The sequence below is a fragment of the Macrosteles quadrilineatus genome, unplaced genomic scaffold, assembly GCF_028750875.1.
Source record: "Macrosteles quadrilineatus isolate MER2022 unplaced genomic scaffold, UCM_ALF_1.0 Scaffold_8__2_contigs__length_117827958, whole genome shotgun sequence".
Taxonomy (NCBI): Eukaryota; Metazoa; Arthropoda; class Insecta; order Hemiptera; family Cicadellidae; genus Macrosteles; species Macrosteles quadrilineatus.
This window is the reverse complement of record NW_026542601.1, coordinates 4,086,324-4,099,284: the sequence shown is the minus strand read 5'-3', so window position 1 is coordinate 4,099,284 and position 12,961 is coordinate 4,086,324. Positions and strand designations below refer to the sequence as shown.

The 12,961-nt window shown below is 29.4% G+C and overlaps 1 long non-coding RNA gene across 1 annotated transcript; it reads right to left on the bottom strand.

Annotated features, from left to right (window-relative positions):
- Positions 1–4,986: 4,986 nt before the first annotated feature.
- Positions 4,987–6,319, bottom strand: LOC129001818 (uncharacterized). Its single transcript, XR_008491499.1, has 2 exons — positions 6,237–6,319; positions 4,987–5,381 (listed from the first exon to the last, which is right to left on the bottom strand). It is a non-coding gene; the product is annotated as an uncharacterized LOC129001818 (long non-coding RNA).
- Positions 6,320–12,961: the final 6,642 nt, after the last annotated feature.

Sequence of the window (12,961 nt, the reverse complement as noted above, 5' to 3'; positions counted from 1 at the left end):
TTCGTGATAAATATAATTGATTGAAACAAATTAAAAAAATTCAATTCTATTTACTTAACGTTTATAAAACTGTTTAATTTACACCGATCTTTTAGTTAACTAGCGATGTTTTTATTTCGTTAAAACTCATTTAACTTGAAACTGAAATCGAATTTTAGGTTTAACTGTCCGTGGGTTACATTTGTAATTATAGTAAAATTTGTCCCAACACTTTTTCTCGTTTTAATGCCAAATTACTTATTAAGTCCATAAGGTCAGTAAAGCAAAGATATTTACGATATTTTTAAATGGTTATATGTTATTGTAAAATATGTTAAAATATTTCAATACTAGTTTAGTAAAACAGTATTTGTTTGTTTTTAATATGTTAAAAATTAATTGAAAATTAAATACTTCGAAAATGATAAGAATTTATTCTAAAACAAATCTAAATTTAATAAATGACATTGAACGTTTCAAGAATGTTGTACATTTAAAAGGACTCCATAAATGTTTGTTCAGTATTATAAAAATACAGTTATTAATTTTCTAGATAAGGTGTTGTATATTTATGTTGTCAACTTAATAAAATCATTGTTACAAATTTTGTATGTGTTACTGATTATTCACCCAAGTTATAGTGGATATAATATAACAAGAGTTTGACATTTAAAATTAGAATATTATGCCTATTCTCTTCATCGGTAAAGAAAGACAGGAAGAAGGGAACTATGTATAAAATTGTGCACTCATGCTTACTACAAACTGTAAAATATACCTAGTGCTACACTGTTGAGCTTTTAATTTTGATAGAGAACTTTAGTGAGCCAGTTTTATTATCCTTAAGGTCACAAAGGATTTAAAATAGAGTGAATACTTCTGAAGTTATTAACCGTACAATAAATACGCACGAAGATCAACCGAAATGCAACTAATTCAACTGTAAATGAGAATTATTTACCGATTTAAATGTTAATTATTATTAAAAATGGAAACATTTTTTGGCGATTTAAATTGATCATTTTTGCTGCAATCCTTTATACAATTATATATAATTTATTTCCTCGTATTTTTATGCGATTAACCTAATAAAATAACAAAGACAAGGAAACTCTTTTGAAGGAAATTACTCACAAAGAAATAAAAAACTTCAATTGACTCTTTCAGTTACAAGAATCCTTCTGAAAAGGTCCTTGTCGAAACACAAGTACTTTTTAAAAGAATCTTTTCAAATGCCTGAGCGTAAATTGCACTCTTATCAATTTAAAAGATTGTAGATTCAAATTGAAAAATAATTAGGTTGACATACTAGCTCAAAAGACATTATATATTTTAATTTCTTTGAGATGAAATGCGTATTTTTAAAACAATTTCTTGTTAAATGGAAAGTATATTTCTCGTTGAGCAGGACATTAATCAGCTAATATATATAAAGTTTAATCAATTTATAATTTCCTGCCTTTGACACAATCTTTGAAACTCAAATTTAGAAGATTTATTTAACTGCAATAACATAATTTGATACAATATATTTATCATGTATGAAAACCATTATCCTATATTACATTTAAGTTTTACCCCAACATTTTGAAAGACTTTATAAAACCTTATATTTTAAAATATATTTTTTTTATTTACCAATGATCCACAATTCAACAAATTATTTAACGCATACTTCAAAAATACTCAAGCATATATTAATGGATGCGAATAGCATAATAATTTCTGTTTTAAATACTTTATTAATACCATCATAATTAAATTGGCAATACTATTCTTCTAGCTCATTTGTTATGAATCAAAAAATGTTATAAAGTTTAAATGGATACAGTCTTCATTGCTGTAGGATGTTTTTGCTGGTAATGGAATCTAACGAGGTTTTGACTGTTTAACTTAGTAACAAACACTAGCGCACAAACTGAAACTGTACAGGATGTTTCGAAACTCTCCCCCGAAACTCCGTGGGCATTTTCCTTACCTCAAAACAAACAAAAAATAACATATAAACATTGTGCCCTATCTCACTTCAGTTTTCGTCTGTCATTGTGTGTGTATTTTTTACATAACCTACCTTGGAACCATTATAGGTACCAACTTCAAAATTGGTACATATATGATGATTCATAGGAACTATCTTCTTGCAAAGCCTCAAGTTTGTATTTCGTATAGTTTCAAAATGGTGGTCATTTTTTTATTTTTAAAGCTTCGTGACTAAAAAATCATAAGTTTATAAAAAAAGTTACAAAGGACAAAAAAGAAGGAAATTATGACAAAAGGAATGTAGGATGTACATTTAATTCACTTTACAGAAATGTACAACAGTCAACAACAGTACAACAAATAGGGCCATCACACAAATAATGGAGAAATTTTAATTTTTATAAAAGTAATACCTGCTAACTTATAGAATTTGCCCAAATTTGTAGCTCTAAATTCAGAAAAAAATATTTTTTCATAATTTGTGTTATGACCCTATAAAAGTTTTAGATTTCTGCAAAGATAATAAAAATTTCATTCTTGTTGTCATTTGCAACCTTTTTATAAGTAGCCGCCATTTTTTTATTCTACAAAGTAGAAATGTAATGCTTTGCAAAGGAATAGGTCCTCTTTGACATCATACACGTACTAAGTTTGAAGTTGGTACCTCTAGTATTCCAAAGTTATAGGAAGTTTTGTTTAAAAAAAATACATACAGAATAAACGACAGGAAACCGAAGCGAGATAGGGCAAATTTTTATATGATATTTTTGTTTGTTTTTGACCTAAGGAACAAACAAATAAAGGAAGGTTCTAAATGAAGGAGTTTCGGGAGAGAGTTTCGAAATACCCTGTAAACAAATGTGAGTTAAACATGCATTAATAAATAAAAAACATTTCATCAAGCTAATTATCTTTTGAGTGATCATCTTTGTAGTGGTATCAACATTCAACACTTAGTGATACATCTCCTCTTACAATACCTCTAAAGGCCTTTATCATCTCTCGGGACAAAGGAATTTCCTTGAAAAGCTATTCAAAACATTGTAAAAAGAACTCCTTGTAGACATCTTCTTCATTTAAAGCAGCCTTCTTTAGATTCTGTTGAACGTCTACTTCCGTGTATTCCCAGTTTGAAGTTTTTTTTATCACACGAGATTTGGTCATTTTTCTTAAGAGAGTCGTTAAGACGTTGGGGTTGTATTGTAATGTTTTAGAAGGGGAGTGAATTTATTGAGGGTATGGCTTTATAAGATTAAATTTTGTTACGGGCGAAACGAATGATTACAATTTCAAAATATCCACTTCAGTCAGGCTGTGCTTATGTTTAAAAAAAGATTTTTCTAGCGTTTTTACTCTATTTTTCGTGTAGTAAATACAACTATTTAGTCCAAATGAGCTCCACAGTTACTCCTAGGTATTTTCTTGAATATTAGTAGAATTTCACAGATCTTGTAAGATCTCAATGTAAAGTTAAATGATGTTGTACCTGACAAAGAAAAAAATCACTATCTCAGATCACAGTGTGAGTCAATTTTGATTTGGCCCACCATCATCTGAGGACATGTCCTTTGTGTGGTGCGTCCTCATTTTACAAGTGAATCTTGTTTTGTTTATAGTACAACATAAAACATAGTAGAAAAACCGCAAGGTGTAAGGCCAGAGCTTCTTGAAGACCAGTGATGAAGTGCACAACGACGAAAAAGTTTTTGTTGAGCTGTCGCCATCTTAGCACCAACTGGCTGACTCCTTGTCAACAGCGCCTCAAGCGGACAAATTAGCAACTAAATGAAACTTTATAGCTTCCTTAATTCACCAACAGATAGTGTGTAGCTCTTCTTTTTCCTATGCTCAGCTTTAAATTCCTAAAGTTGTGGTATTCATTTTGAATCACCCTGTACTTTTCCATCTAAAGACAAAATCAGATTCCAAAACCTGAATTGTCAGGAAAACCCTTTTACTAATTTAGATAAAAGAATCGTGCTAAACTCCTAAAATTTATATTCAATGCATTAAAAAGATAAATTTATAATAAATACAAAATCTGATTTGAACGAAGGAAAACTTTTAAAGTTTGTTTACAAACTACATTTTACCATTTGGCAGTTCATAAAGGGTAAAAATAATGTATATTTTCTTTTGAAAAAAGATTTGTGTCATAACATTTTATGTATACTATGTACGTCAAAAACTACTGTTATCAAGTTGCAGTCATTCATACTATTGTCAAATATGATTTTTAAACAATAGGTAATAAACTCAAGAATTTTTTTACGTAAGTCATTAAGCACCATTTGAATTAGTTTTCATTTCTATTTATAACCAAAAATATTTGTAGGACTTCTTTTAGCAAAATATTTTAAATTAATTATTCATATTTTAAGAAAACATTAACTTTTGTATTCAATTTGTCCGTAATGAATAACAAATTAGGCCAATATATTGCGTTATGAAATTAAGAAATTAATAACGTTGTCCACAAAAATCAGTTAAAAATTATTTTAGAAATACGAAGTGACACTTACTAACATAGATAAAAACTTATATGTTTTAGCTACGAGGTTAAATAAGGTTTCTTTGTGACGAAATTCCTCAATTTGTAATGTTAGTTTTGACTTTATGTTTGCGTTAACTATATTATAGATAGTAACACTTCTTGAGTTTTCAGTTTTCAATTCTTCTTACAGTATTTTTTTCGTACAGTAGGTGTATGGATAAACCTTATTTGGCAGCTAAAGAGAAACTTTAAAGTGGAGAACAAGGAGCTGGCACTCATAAGAGACTTTTTCTCACTATTTGAGACTTTTATGCATTATTTGAGAGTCATAAGTTACATAGGATCTAAAATCCCACCCCATCATCTGACTTTGTTTAGCCGCAGGCATAATCAATTTAGGTAACCCTTACCAGTTACACATTCAAAAAATTCCTTATACTAATATAAATATAGTTAAAATCAAGCTTACCATTTCAAAATTATATTAAGTGGTTTACTCGTTTAACCAAAGGATGTTTAAACAAACTCACAAATTTCTTATCCCAGGTAATGTAATTAACGCTGTTTCTACCACAGATTACAATTTGGTATTTCAATACCTAGTTAAAATCATCTTCATAAAATCGGAGGTAAGTTGAGTAACTCCCATTACGGTCGCTCCAATAAATCTAGGTGAGATGTTTATTATCTCTTGATATTCTTTTTGGACTTCTGGAGATCTCAAGGCTTCTCCTATAACCTTGGAGACGTAATTGGGATTTATTTTGTTAAAAAGATCGGTTAATCTTACGGTTTCAACTATAGTAATTTGACTTAGTTTTTTCTCTGCATCAAATTTTGAAAATTTCTCCCCTGTCAGGGCGAGTTGGTGAAGTCCATCGGCAATTCCTTGTATAAGGGCGGCTTTTAAAGTTTTGTAGGCTTTGCTCTGAAAATGTCCAGGGTTTTAATTATTCACATAATATAGAGTAATGATGAATCAATCGTTACTTTAAACATCTTTGCCACCAAGACTGATATTCGAATATATAATAGGCTACGTACCTTGTTTCGTCTTCAGTCTCAACTTAGTCTATGGATGACTAGTTTCGGGTACAAAGACCCATTATCAAACATCATATTGAATATGGTCAAACATCCGTCGTAAGTCATCAATGTATACATGCAGTTCGACGACACATAAAATGTACACATTTAATTTACACATAAAATTTACGTCGGGTGTTTGACCATATTCAATATGATGTTTTAAACAGGATTTGATAATGGGTCTTTGTACCCGAAATTAGTCATCCATAGACTAAGTTGAGACTGAAGACGGAACAAGGTACGTAACCTATTATATATTCGTTGCTTTAAATTGTCTTAAGCAGTATTAATACGTTGCAGGGTGAAAGAAGTTTGGTATAAAATATTTTAAATAAAGATCAGAGAAAACTACAATTTTATTGATTTATAGAAGGATTATATGTAGATACAATTGTGCTTAGCTTTGGAACTAGTACCTTACAATTAAAGTTAATATATTCTACGCTAATACCTACAGTTATACAAACCTTAGGAAAACTCAAAGCGAAAAAGTAATAATATCAATTTATTAATCACATTACTAAGTACTTATTTATAGTTTACAAGTACAATTTGTAATCAAAAGATTTTGTAATAACTCTATACTTTTACTAAAATGTACAATTCCATACATCAATTCGTTAAATAAAATATATTTATTGATTGGCATCATAAAAAAACCCATAAAACAAAAAAAACTACTCAACGTACTTACCCGTTCCGGTTGCTGGGTACTTTCCTGAACGGAAAACAACAACACGAAACCAACGACCGTCAATATAAGCTTCATCATGGCCTGAAAAATTAAATATAATGAATATTATAATATATTTTAATGTTTTTATATTACTCGTGTTTAATTAAAGAGCCAAGTTCCAGAATTTAATTTGAAAAGTAACAAATGTCTTAAAAATGCAATTCTCTTATTAATTGTTCGTATCAAGAGTTATTTTTTGTGGGTTTAACATATTTGGGACAGGTTGCAAATCAATCGTTTGCAATAAACGTTGAATTTATTATTTTAATTTCACTTATTTATAAATTGTGACAGTAAATGTTAAGCTATTTAAGAAATTATTTTCCAAAAACAAGTTCTCAAACAAAATTTAGATTTTAGTGACTATTTGTATTTTTAGTTTTAAACAGTATCATACTAGTAATATTTCGATAAGTATTTTTTTCTAATCAGGAAATGTAGATAGATTAATTTATTTACTATAGATATGTATTAATTAGAAAAAATATAGATCTATTTATTTTATTTCATCAAGTGGGATATTATATTACAATTATATATAATTAAATAATGTGTTTACCACACGAGGAGGAGAACCCAAATGAATAGATAAAGATTATATTTCTTAGTAACCAAGAAGAATGAGAACTGATTACATTATTTTATGTAAAAGCGTATTTTATTGCTTTACAGATAACATCAAATTAACTATTATTGTGACACTAATTAGGAAATTTATCCGACCACAAAGTGTAATGTGCAGTCAAAAAGTTATCAAAACTTAATCTAAAATACGTAATACAAGTTGTCAAAATTAAATTATTATTGACGTAATAATTCCAGAACGACATGCTGTTGCTACAATATAAATAAATAAAATATATTTGACGTACTAATTTACAATAACATGATGAGAAAGTTACTACGTAATAAATATGCCAAAGGGCCTTACAACAGTACTAGAGATTAAGGGGGTCATATAAAATACCTAACATGATTGTCTAAATGTAATATTTATCTGCAAAATTATAATGTCGTGATAATATGGCATAATCATACACCTCTACCATTGACGTAACTTTACTGTTTTGAAACGTTTACAGATTTTTTCAAACTTGGTCTAGTAAAAGCTCTCTAGAGGTAATTTATATCAGCCCCACAAACACCTAACGCATTCGTTTCTCACTTATCTGTTTTGAATAGATAAGCTCCATGTAGACTGGATGTATTCCAGCAGTTGGTGCCAACTTAAACGAGATAACAGCTGGGAGCCTCATCATTGGTTAGCTGTGAGCTTTGAGGGTTTTATGTTGGCTGAACTGATTCCAAAAATAGTATTAAGCTTTGGAAACTCAAACCTAGGAGGAATAAAAAGCAGGACCTCTTTGACATTGATAAAAAAGAATGTAGGTCAGTTTTAAGATATAAAATAGTGTGAAAATAAGATTGAGCGTTTCTTATTTAACATTTGTAAACCTACAATGATTCAATTTACTAACGCAGTTTTTATATAATTAAATAATAATCCAATAAGTAATAAATACATGATGTACTTGATCATTATTCGATGAGAATGTCGAATACATAATGCATGTGGGTAAAACCTACATTCCTCATTTATTAACTATAGAACCAGGTGGAAATGTATTCCAAATACTCTTAACTATAAATATTCATATGTATTTCGATGCATGATTCCTTTTTTTAGTCCTATGCTTTTCTTATTTTACGAGTTTTTTGCCTACCTGTGACATTAAATTGAAAATAAAAAGGACTTTATCAATCAAATTCAAAACACTATTTATTTATAGGACTATATTATTACTCTTTTGTAAACAATATTTAGGTCAGTTTAAATGAAAAGTCTTATTGAAAGGAATCTAGCACAATATTATTATTGTAAACATCATAAACATAAATACTAAATACAATACACAACATATCTAACCGATTTCTTTATTTTTACGAATAATAACTTTAACCTTATGAGATTTTATGCTTTAAGGGGTTTTAAGGGGATTTGAAGGGATATGTGAATATATACCAAGAAAAGTCCCAAAAGCAATTTTATCACTTTTAAAGGAATTTAAAGTTAAATTCCTATATATAATATCAATTAAGTTTGTGTAATCTTTACTTTGATCTTGAAATAGACACCAAGAAACACCCTTATACTTAAGCTATAGCTGCTTTATAAATAAGTTCGAAAATCTGTTTTTTGCTTTAATTCGCATATAAATCAAATCAAATCAAACCTCTTTATTGTCTTTCAGCTCTACTAAAGCAATTGGCATTGACAAATGACATGGTTAAACACTAAACATAGACATAGAATAAATAACAGAAACCTTGATCTTAAATTACATAAATTTTTATATCTAACACCTCCAAGGATAAGAACTTACCTACAGAGTAAAAACCATGAACTAAGGATTTTTAAATTTTTATAAGAATTGTTAGTGCAGAAGGGGGCAATTTATTAAACAAATGTATCCTAAGATATTTGTAGCTATTGTGTGTAAGTGTAAGTATTGTAAGTGGTACGTTGAGGTGATAGCTAGATCTCTTGTGTAATGTGCATGTATTTCTGATCGGATACTATGCTGGTCCATATTCTGTTTTACGTATAATAAAAATTATAAAGATGGAAGGGTTAGGATATTAAAGGCCTTAAAATCTGCTCTGCAATTGTCCCTGGGCTTTGTTCCTCTAATGCACCTAACTGCTTACCTTTGCCATTTGAAAAAGTGTTTGACTCTTACAGAGTTACCCCATAAGAGAACACTATATTGTAGGTGAGCATGAAGAAATGCATGATAACAATTTACAATATTTTGTTCATTTACATTGTCCTTTAATTTTTTTAACAAAAATAAAGTTCTAGTTAATTTACTACATAAAAAGTCTATGCTCACTCCAATTCAGCTTCTGATCAATATAGATTACCAGCTATTTTGCCGATTTATTGTCGATAGAATTTATTTTAATGTTGAATGTATTACTTCTGTTTTAAGTTAATGATCCTTAATTCATTTCCCCGAAACCACTTTTCAGCCAACTTTAACACCTCATCCCGTCCTTCAAGTGTTTTGTTCAGATTTTGACCACTTGTGAGTAATGTATTATCATCAGCGTAGAGAGTGATTTTACAGGGAATAAAACAATGCACATCATTAATATAAACAATAAAAAGTAGAGGCCTAAGACCTGATCCTTGAGGTACGCCAATTTTTCTTTTGACAATTTTGGCAAAAAATAATGCCAATTTTGAATTATTCTTATCTTTTGGAGGTGATCAGTGTACCACTTAGAGCTATGTTGAGATTCACGCTTGACACTGTCTTTATTGTTTATTTTAGTAACAATAGGAAAGTTTGATTAAAAATTTAATTTTAAATGGTTAATAAAATAATCAAAACGTTCATTTATATTATCGTTAAATTAAAGGGATACAATTCATATGGCCAGTCAACCATACTTAAATAATTTTGAAATGAATTAATTCATATTTTGATTGACAACGCTTAATAGCTTTGTCACCTAATATACGAAATTTAACCTCTTTCTTACTTTTATTGAGGAAATAACTCATCTTTAACCATAGTCCATCATGATCAGATAGATCTAAATTAATACAAACAAAAGTAAAGTCTGTTTTTGTTAAGTTACTAATTAAATTGTCGATACATGCTTTATATCTAGTCGGTTTTGTGTTGTAGCAACAACAATTAAATGAATTCAACATACTTAAAAACTAATTTACCTTTATTTATTTTCTCTAAAGTGAAAATTTATGTCTCCTGTGATAATTCTTCTACTGTTTTTGTATTTTTATAGTTTCAGCAACCTACAAGTTGAAAAAAATTATTTTAGCCATTACGTAAAATAAGGTTTTCTGATGGAAAGTTATACTCAAATACTTATGTTAGGGTTGACCATGAACAGAATGTTGCGCTTCTTAAATATTCACTTATTTTCTGAATGTACAAAAGTTAAATAGGCCAATAGATAGAACCTATTTTAAAGCCAAAGACAAACCTGAAAATTTGATCAATAATATACTTCTTACTTTAAACTTCTAAGAAAATAATCTCATAGGAATGGACCCTTTTTTTATAAATTGATCAGCCTACCAAAATTGATTTGTCAAGAAAATAAATTAATGATTTAATGTATCCTGTAATGTAGGATTTTCAATCATTTTGAAGTATGCAAACTACCAAATATAAGGAACGCGATACTGATGAACCTTCTAAATGTTTTTATTATTTGATAGATAAGGTGACGAATAAAAATACTGAGACCCATAAATAAAATGGATAACTCACACTTGGATACACACCATTACAAATCATCGGAGATTACATTTTACTTGGATATTATCCTACAAGCTCATTAAAATATTCAAATCATGTTGTTATCAGGGTGCATTTATAGTGGAAAGAAAATAATATTTACAACAATGTTAATGAAACAATTAAAAAACAAGCGTTGATACACGATTACACTCTCTTAAATAGGGCTTTTACCTTAGCTTCAAGAATTCGAAAATGGTCATATGGTATGTTACATTTATAATTGTTATAACAGTTTTTTTCTTTAATTAATTTTAGTTAATTTTAGATTATACTGGCTGGTTCCAAAAAAGGAATCAAAAGTCTATAAAAATTCATTAGAACAATGAAATCCTTTGTATATGTTTAGGTTGAGCTAGATAAGGTTATTTATTTCAGATTATAAAAATGTAAGTCAATCAATAACACAAACGTTTAATAAAGTCCTACAACAACGTAAATTATACTTTGCCTGTAGTTCCAACAGGCATTTTATAGGATGTAGGGAAGTATTTAATGAGTATATCTCATACTTTTCCTGGTTCGTCTTCTGCAATGTATAGAATGCCTAGTTATATACTTGCCTGTAACCTTTACAGTAAAAATAATCATAGCTATCACTCAGGGTCAAATAAAGTCAACATTACCTGTGTTCTATTGTAAAATGTGCACTTAGAAAATTCAAAGTGGCGAGGGATTCAAAATTACCATTCTATCTTTGTAAAGAAAATAAAACTGTATAAGTTTTATTGTTTACGGATACTTTGTGATAAAAAGCGGTTATTCATCGATACTCTACACATTTTATCAAACGCCTTCCCCTTATGCGTTCCTTTTCCAGTATCAAACAACTAAGTATTCGTTAAATTTTATGTTATTTAAATGGAGTATAAACATCACTTGTTTATAATATTTGACTTTAAATACAATCAGTGAATTGAAATTCACTTAGTCTGCAGATTTGCTGCGGCAAGGGTATTTGTTTTTTGGTTATTTGAGTATGAAAGGTGTTTGAAAAAATAAAGAATCCTGGTCTTAAATTATATTTTAGTGTGAAGTGATCATTTTCAACTCTTTCTTACATTTAGCTATAATATACAGCATACAATTATTTTTGTAAAATCTTAATAATATCCAACAAAAAAACTGTAAATAGAAATAACTTCTGGCACATTTAATGAAAACAAAATTCTTCATAGGCTACTTATGAACGAGGCTGAATGTAAAATATTTACCAACTAAAAAATAAGTAATGCATTTATTTGACAAAGGTTTGTTTAAACTAATGAGCTAATTTTCCTAAAACATATAACTACGCTAATTCTGCTACTGTTTACAATTCAATTTATCATTTCAAACTGAATTGGCTCTTCATTCCCAGTTGGCATTTCATTCCGAGTCGGCCTTTCATACCGAGTAAACACCATCGTCATGACATCGGAGGCGAGTTGAGCCATTCCCATTATGGTCGCTCCTATGAATCTAGGTGAGATTGAACCTTTCATTATCTCATGATATTCTTTTTGCACTTCTGGAGATCTCAAGGCTTCCTCTACAACCTTGGAGAAGTGGTAGGGATTTATTTGTTTAAAAAGATAGGTATTTTTCACACTTTCAAGAATCGAAAGTTGCTTTAATTTTTTATACGCTTCTGGTTTTGAAAGTCTCACCCCTAGCTTGGCGTGGTGGTGAAGATTATCGGCGATGCCTCGAATAAGGGCGGCTTTTAGAGTTGTGTAAGCTTCGCTCTGAAAATATACAGGTATTTGTATTAAACATATTGAGTAATGATTACTCTGTCAGTAATTAAATGTCCCTCAAGATGTGTTAATACATTTCAAGGAGAAAAGCAGTGGAATTTGAAATATTATGGATAACAAAGAGGGTTTGACATTGAAGATAACAATAATACAGGATACCATCAGCTATTTATTTCTAAATTGAGATCTATGTCTATAATCTTATATAGATTACACAAACTATAACATTGACATAAATTAAAATAACGAAATCCTCTATAAAGAACACCAAAGGTTGATTTATTTTTTTAAGTTCAAAGATTCAAAGTTTTTATTATTTATAGAATAATTAAATGTTGATGCAATTGCGCTGTGTTGTAGTACTTGTAACCATATCAAGTGGGTAGGCAGGTGGCTCAATGCTCGCCTAACAATCAAGAGTTAACTGGTTCAATCCTGAGAAAAGACAGTGTTTTGATAATTTGAAGCTGGACCAGCTGTTCCTGATCATTGGGCTGTAAATCGATGATCCTAAAAGTAAGGAAACAGCTGATCTTAGTAAAAAAGCTACTTATCTAACACCATACTACGTTCCTTCATTCATATTTAGGTTAAAATACGCACACAGGTG